Raw genomic sequence first — 7,610 nt, 5'->3', positions numbered from 1 at the left:
AATACGATTTTAAGATTGAGCACCGGGCCGGAGTTAGCCATAGAAACGCTGATTCTCTTTCCAGAAGGCCATGCCCAGCAGAGTGTTCCCACTGCAACAAAACGGAATCCAAGGAAGCAGCAGTGCTAAGAACGACGATTGTCAACGACGACTGGACGCCTACTAAGATAAGGGAAGAACAAGAGAGAGATCCAGTTATACAGAAAATCCGAAAATGGAAAGAGGAAAACCGTCGACCACCTTGGCAGGAAATATCAAACCTATGCTCAGTAGTTAAGACGTATTGGGCCCAGTGGGACTCATTTATCATCGAAGATGGCTTGCTCAAACGAGTCCTGGAAAATGATGACGGTTCGGAGAAGAGAAGACAGTTGGTGATCCCAAAGAGCAGAATAGCCGAAGTACTTCGTCAGTTACACGACAGTCCATCGGGAGGGCATTTTGGTGTAAGGAAAACCCTTCAGCGAATTCGGGAACGGTTTTATTGGATGAACAGTTCCGACGATGTAAAAGACTGGTGTAAGAAATGTACTATTTGTGCCACGAGTAACGGGCCTTACCGAAAAAGGAGAGCTCCTATGAGACAATATAATGTTGGAAGCCCGTTTGAAAGAATAGCTTTGGACATCGCTGGGCCATTTCCAGAAAGTGAAAATGGAGGCAAGTACATGCTGGTAGTAATGGATTACTTCACTAAGTGGGTCGAGATTTACGCACTTCCAGACCAGAAGGCCGCCACCGTTGCAGATAAGTTGATCCAAGAATATATCAGCCGATTTGGAGTGCCTTTGGAGATCCATAGTGACCAAGGCAGGAACTTCGAAAGTGATCTATTCCAAGGAATATGTGATAGACTAGGCATGAAGAAAACAAGAACTACCGCGTATCATCCGCCATCGGATGGTATGGTAGAACGAATGAATAGGACAGTTGGCAAGTATTTGACAAAGATGGTGTCCGATCATCAGCGAGACTGGGACCAATACCTTCCGTTCTTCACAATGGCCTACAGATCTGCTGTTAACGAATCAACAGGCCAGACACCAGCCAAAGTCCTATTCGGACGCGAAATGCGACTACCTTGTGATCTCGAGTTTGGATGTCGACCTGGAGAAGATGTAGCAGGTGAAGATTATGTGATCGAATTACGAAGAAGAATGGACGATGTACATGAGTTAGTCCGTTCCCACCTTCAGATCGCTAGCGACCGAATGAAGAAACGGTACGATACACAAGCCGAAAAGGGTTGCTTTAAGAAGAACGACAAAGTATGGCTGTATAATCCCAAGAAGCGAAAAGGTTGTTCTCCCAAATTGCAGCAGTTTTGGGAAGGTCCATACCTCATTATGGAGAAGATCAACGATGTCATCTACCGAATAAGCAAGATTCCGAGGGGAAAGCCGATGATAGTACACCATAACCGGTTGGCGTCTTTCGAAGGTGACCACGACGTAGATGAAGAAGTGGAAGTAAACCAAGTCCACGATGTGTCTGACCTCACGTTTGAGGAATTCATGGGTGCCTATGGAGGTACCGGTAAAGCGAGACATGGTGTTACCACTGAAGAAAAGCAAGATCTACTCGCGCTCCCCGTTGACTACTCGCTGGCCCTTACCATCCCGGCCAGTATCAAAGACGCACCAGGGTTGGCATCCGTCTTTCGAAGGAAGTTTGGTCGAGTTGCAGAACTTCAATGCCAGGTGCCAGCTCCCGGTAAAACCTTGAAACTCCAAGAGGCATCACGTTACCTTTTCTACCTGGTAACAAAAGACACTGCCCGTGACCAACCTATCTACCGAGATGTATGGGAAGCCTTACTTCAATTGAGAGAGCACGTACTAGAGTCCGACGTGCAAAAGTTAGCCATGCCAAAGTTGGAGTGCCGCCAATTAGATTGGAGGGTTATCCGAAATATGGTGGAGGAGATCTTTAAAGACACCGAAGTCCAGGTGTTAGTCTGTTGCAATCCGCATAGTTACTGGTGTGGAGAGAAAACCGTCCCTTGCCATTTTTATACAACTGGAAGTTGTAAAAGAGGGTCCAGTTGCCGATACCAGCATACCGTTCCAGTTCTAGTCCCGACAAGGTTCCAGCAGGAACCATCTTTTAAGAGGGGGGCAATGTTACGATAAATATCCTGGCCTAAAAATAACTGTAAAATATATGATGACTGATTCTAATATGTTTTAGATTATACGAGACCTTTCGACCATAAACCCCAAGTAATAAAAAACTGGTTCCATTCGAATCTTCCGGAATTAGGCCTGTCCATTCGAGGCGAAACCAGGTCAATTGAGGTCAACATCCATTCAGTTCTAGAGCAGCTGTTTTCGTATAAATATGAGGGAACTTTTATTTTGAAGGCAGTTAATTCTCAAGACCCGCGCTCGCGAATTTGTTACGTACGGATATAATAAATTATTGTCAGATAAGTTAATATAAATAAAGAAATAAATTAAATCCGTAAGTGTTATAAATATTGAACCTTTTAATAAATTCACAACACTATGAATCAATTTTCAGCCAAAACCCCTAAAAAGCTCGTGTGTGCTCCTTCAATTTCCCTAACATAGACGCTTTCACAAAACTGAACATCCAATAATGTCATGAAATTGTTGAACGTAGACTCCCTATAAATTCCTTGAAAATAGTTTGTATCGCACGGGGTCAGTCACAGATTATTGTTTAAAACTAAAAGGTAAATTAAGGACCAGAAATAATATTGTTCGCAAGCTTGTTAGCTAAAAATGAGGTGCACATCCTTCCGCCCTTAAAACATAGACGCTTGCACTATATGCATCTGCTGCCGAATATACCACTTTAGACAAATTAACTATTCTTTCTTTTTGTGCACACTACTACCAATTTTAACACAAAAATATCTATTGTAGCTCTTAACCATATTTATTTTGAGATAACCTTTTATCGAGATATCATATGTAGTATACAAATAAGACCAGAACTAAAATAGGTAATAAAAAAGCTTTATACAAGATATCGCAGAAGACTGGATAAAATAAAATTACTTTTTATTAATCGGATGCTTACATAAAACCTACATAGACATACTCACGTAAACAAAATATATTAGGAAATTTCTGTAATTAAAAAAAAAACATCGAGTTCGGCATTGAACTAATAAAATTATATTAAATAAAAGAACATTTTTAAAAATGCAGAATATAAAAATTTCCTATGCAAGCGAATATTCCATTAAATAATAAGCCCAAATCCTTTTGTATCCATATACCTGTTTTTAAAGAACCAGTTACCTTTTAGTACGTAGTTATACCAGGTAAAAAGATATCCTCTGTTACTCAGTGTAATGCGTATTAGATTGCACTGTCTACGAACAGTAGATAAAAATGAGGAGCCCATATGAACCGTTCAGGGTATGTGTTGAAAATATACGGTATAATCACACAGTTGCCAAACTCTCAGAGCTTACTTAAACCGATAAACGTATGGTTCAAATATACATTGAAGAAGATCTGTACGACCCCTATAATATATACACGTGAACTAAACGATATACATTTATGATACAGGGGTATTTACGGGCTCCAAAAAATTTTTATAAATTATTAAACTATACATGTTGATGAATCGACAGAACCAATATTATGGAATGGTCAAGTGAGCTCCGTATATATATATATATATATATATATATATATATATATATATATATATATATATATATATATATATATATATATATATATATATATATATTGTTATGCTATGTAAAATTGCGAATAATATTGGTTTGATTTTTAAAATATTTCAAAATACAAAATATAAGTCAAATAATTCACCTAATAAACTATAAAAGATATTTCGAAGAAATGAAAGTCCATTATCTTTGGATTACTTGTAGTAAACAAAATTTAAAGATATGCATAAATTATTTTCTTTGTAAAATATATTCGAGTGACGGAGCTTAAGTGAAACGAACAATACGACCGGGTTTTCCAAATGGACTTGTACAGTGAATAAGACAATAGGGTAGAATTTAGAAATTATATTTCTGCGTTGGTTCTTAAGAATTTGTAGAAACCGATTAGCATGTTAATAGTTTTTAGGAAATTTATAATTGTAGGTAAAATTGTTGTTTGTCATCTAAATGGTAGATGGGGAGAAGTGTGAGGAACTCTGATTGGAGGACATTGAAAAAGAGTGGGATAGCTATGTAAGAATGAGAGTTTAGCTAGATTTTTGAGGGAGAAAAGATAATGAGTTGTTTTCCAAGGGTGCAAGGCGAACAGTCGTGTTTCTTTGGCGGTTCGCAAGTGATAGTAAGCATTGGAAGTGAATGTTTGTAAATTTTCGTGGACTAAGTGTATCCTGACGGAAGCTGATCCAGTAAAATATTGTAAGTCATACTTTTCTACTTATATATTCCAAGAGTCACTGTTCAGGCCGGAACGAGAGATTTAGTTTATCGAGAGGAGAAGAGGCTAGCATCTTTTGAATGATACGTGCATCTGAAGGAGATCATTGAAGACAAGAGGCTCGCAATAATTTGTTGTAAGATTGCTGATTACCTAGGGAACTGCTAAGAATAGATAGTGTAGGCTACAAGGAACAAGGATTTGGACAACTCATCAACAGAGAGATAGTCAGTTTTTCTTTATCAACAAAGTTTTTTTTTAATTGCTTCAGAAAAGATAGAAATATTTATCAGGAGATATAGAACAACAATTTTGATTTAAAATTTTAATTTATATAGTATATAACAATAATTTTTTGAAGGTTCACGTACGTAGAACAAAATTTTGATAATCATTGTATGAGATATTTTTTGTTTAAGATATTTGAGTGTGAATTTTATTTCAATATATAATTTTGTATTATATATGTTTATTATTCCGGTATTCCTGAGACCTTACCTATCATATGTAAAGCATAGATATTGAAGCACTAATATAACCCTGAGATAAGAGAATTAAATAGTGTGATAAAATCATAATTGCATCAGTTAAATAAGTTTAATTAACTAATTAATTAGCTAATTAATTGCTTGGCGCACCTCTGACTTTTAATATCACATTAACATATATATATATATATATATATATATATATATATATATATATATATATATATATATATATATATATATATATATATATATATATATATATATATATATATATATATATATATATATATATATATATATATATATATTTATTTACGGTAACAATTGACTTCCCACATGTAAAGTTGTAGGTTCAATTGGCTTCCGCTGGTCAATTGGCATCCGGTATTCGGATGCCAATTGACCTCTTCAAAATAATATCAGAAACGCATAGTGGATGATATTATAAGGCTCTTTACGCGATATGAACCCGGAATCCAATTGGACCGTTTTTTGATTCGTAAATAAATCGTAGTTCGAGGCAAAAAATAAGCAGCGCCACCATCGATTTGTGTATATTGAGTTGAAGCGATATTCATGTCGTTACAGCTTAGCGGTTCAATTGGCATCTACAGGATGTGATACGATTTTGGAAGCCAGTCAGTCACTTAGATTGTCTTAGATTCCAGGTTTATAAAGGTTCGAGTAACATCTGGTCGATTCGCGTTTGAGTTTAATTCTTAGAATGGATATTTTTTGTTTAGTTTTTGGATTTACAATATATTATTGGTTTTATCTTACTTTCTTGTTATCTGCAGTCTTTTATTCTTTTTGAAAGGTTTTATAACCTTATTTCTCAGCGCCATGTGTATAATTTTTTGAAGCACATTGCTAAAACGTTGTGTATTAAAAAGCATTTAATGTTAGGGGTTGTAAATGCATTAAAAATGTTGTGAATTTTGAAAATGTGGTTTGGCGCTGTGTTAATAAGATTCTTTCGTTAAGATGCTTAGTTTTTATCTATCTCTGGTTATGCTTTGTCTTTTTTTCTGTGAAAATATTAACTAATATTATAAATGTGAGTGTAAGGTGTTTGTCGGCTTGTTTTTTTTCGCATTCCCTGTTTAACTTTTTAACCGATCATATTGATTATTTTTGCAATTTTGACAGGGACACAAATAAGCACAGATGATACATTTTATTAAAAAAAGTTGTATTTTCAAGGGATACTTCTCGGCAGAAGACGCCATCACAATCGAATCGAGGATAAAAGCTAGTATTTTATATGTAAATGAGAATGCAATCCACTCTTAACTGATCAACATTTAATATGTTATCACAGGTGTTCCGTGTGCGATGCTGCCAGGTCACCCATGTACAGCTTGGAACAACAAGAGCCATTTGCTGATCGGTTTAGGTCACCGAAACCCAACCAATTATGATTGGATCAACAGAAACAACTACTCCGTGGGCTAATACCCCTACCGGCATTGAATTATACTATTGATCCAATGGTCGCAGAACAACACAACCCATCAAGTGTGAAACGCCAAACAGCTGTTTCGGTCCGCCAGACCTTATCAGTGACGCTTGGCTTCTCGATTGGAAAGTTGTCCGTTCTGCTTAAGGGGACAAGGTCCTCTGAATCTCAAATGTAAATGAGAATGCAATCCACTCTTAACTGATCAATATTCAATATGTCATCACAGGTGTTCCGTGTGCAATGCTGCCAGGTCACCCATGTACAGCTTGGAACAACAAGAGCCATTTGCTGATCGGTTTAGGCCGCCGAAACCCAATTAATTATGTTTAGATCAACAGAAACAACTACTCCGAGGGCTAATACCCCTACCGGCATTGAATTATACTATTGATCCAATGGTCGCAGCACAACACAACCCATCAAGTGTGAAACGCCAAACAGTTGTTGCGGTCCGCCAGACCTCATCAGTGACGCTTGGCTTCTCCATTGGAAAGTTGTCCGTTCTGCTTAAGGGGACAAGGTCCTCTGCATCTCAAATGTAAATGAGAATGCAATCCATTCTTAACTGATCAACATTTAATATGTCATCACCGGTGTTCCGTGTGCAATGCTGCCAGGTCACCCATGTACAACTTGGAACAACAAGAGCCCTTTGCTGATCGGTTTAGGTCACCGAAACCCAACCAATTATGTTTGGATCAACAAAAACCACTACTCCGAGGGGTAATACACCTACTGGCATTGAATTATACTATTGATCCAATGGTCGCAGATCAACACAACCCATCAAGTGTGAAACGCCAAACAGCAGTTTCGGTCCGCCAGACCTCATCAGTGACGCTTGGCTTCTCCATTGGAAAGTTGTCCGTTCTGCTTAAGGGGACAAGGTCCTCTGAATCTCAAATGTAAATGAGAATGCAATCCACTCTTAACTGATCACATAGGTGACCTAGCAGCATTGCACACGGAACACCTGTGATGACATATTAAATGTTGATCAGTTAAGAGTGGATTGCATTCTCATTTACATTTGAGATTCAGAGGACCTTGTCCCCTTAAGCAGAACGGACAACTTTCCAATGGAGAAGCCAAGCGTCACAGATAAGGTCTGGCGGACCGAAACAGCTGTTTGGCGTTTCACACTTGATGGGTTGTGTTTTTCTGCGACCATTGGATCAATAGTATAATTCAATGCCGGTAGGGGTATTAGCACACGGAGTAGTTGTTTCTGTTGATCCAATCATAATTGGTTGGGTTTCGGTG

Source organism: Diabrotica undecimpunctata, chromosome 7, assembly GCF_040954645.1.
Source record: "Diabrotica undecimpunctata isolate CICGRU chromosome 7, icDiaUnde3, whole genome shotgun sequence".
NCBI lineage: Eukaryota > Metazoa > Arthropoda > Insecta > Coleoptera > Chrysomelidae > Diabrotica > Diabrotica undecimpunctata.
Note: the sequence above shows the minus strand (reverse complement) of the source record.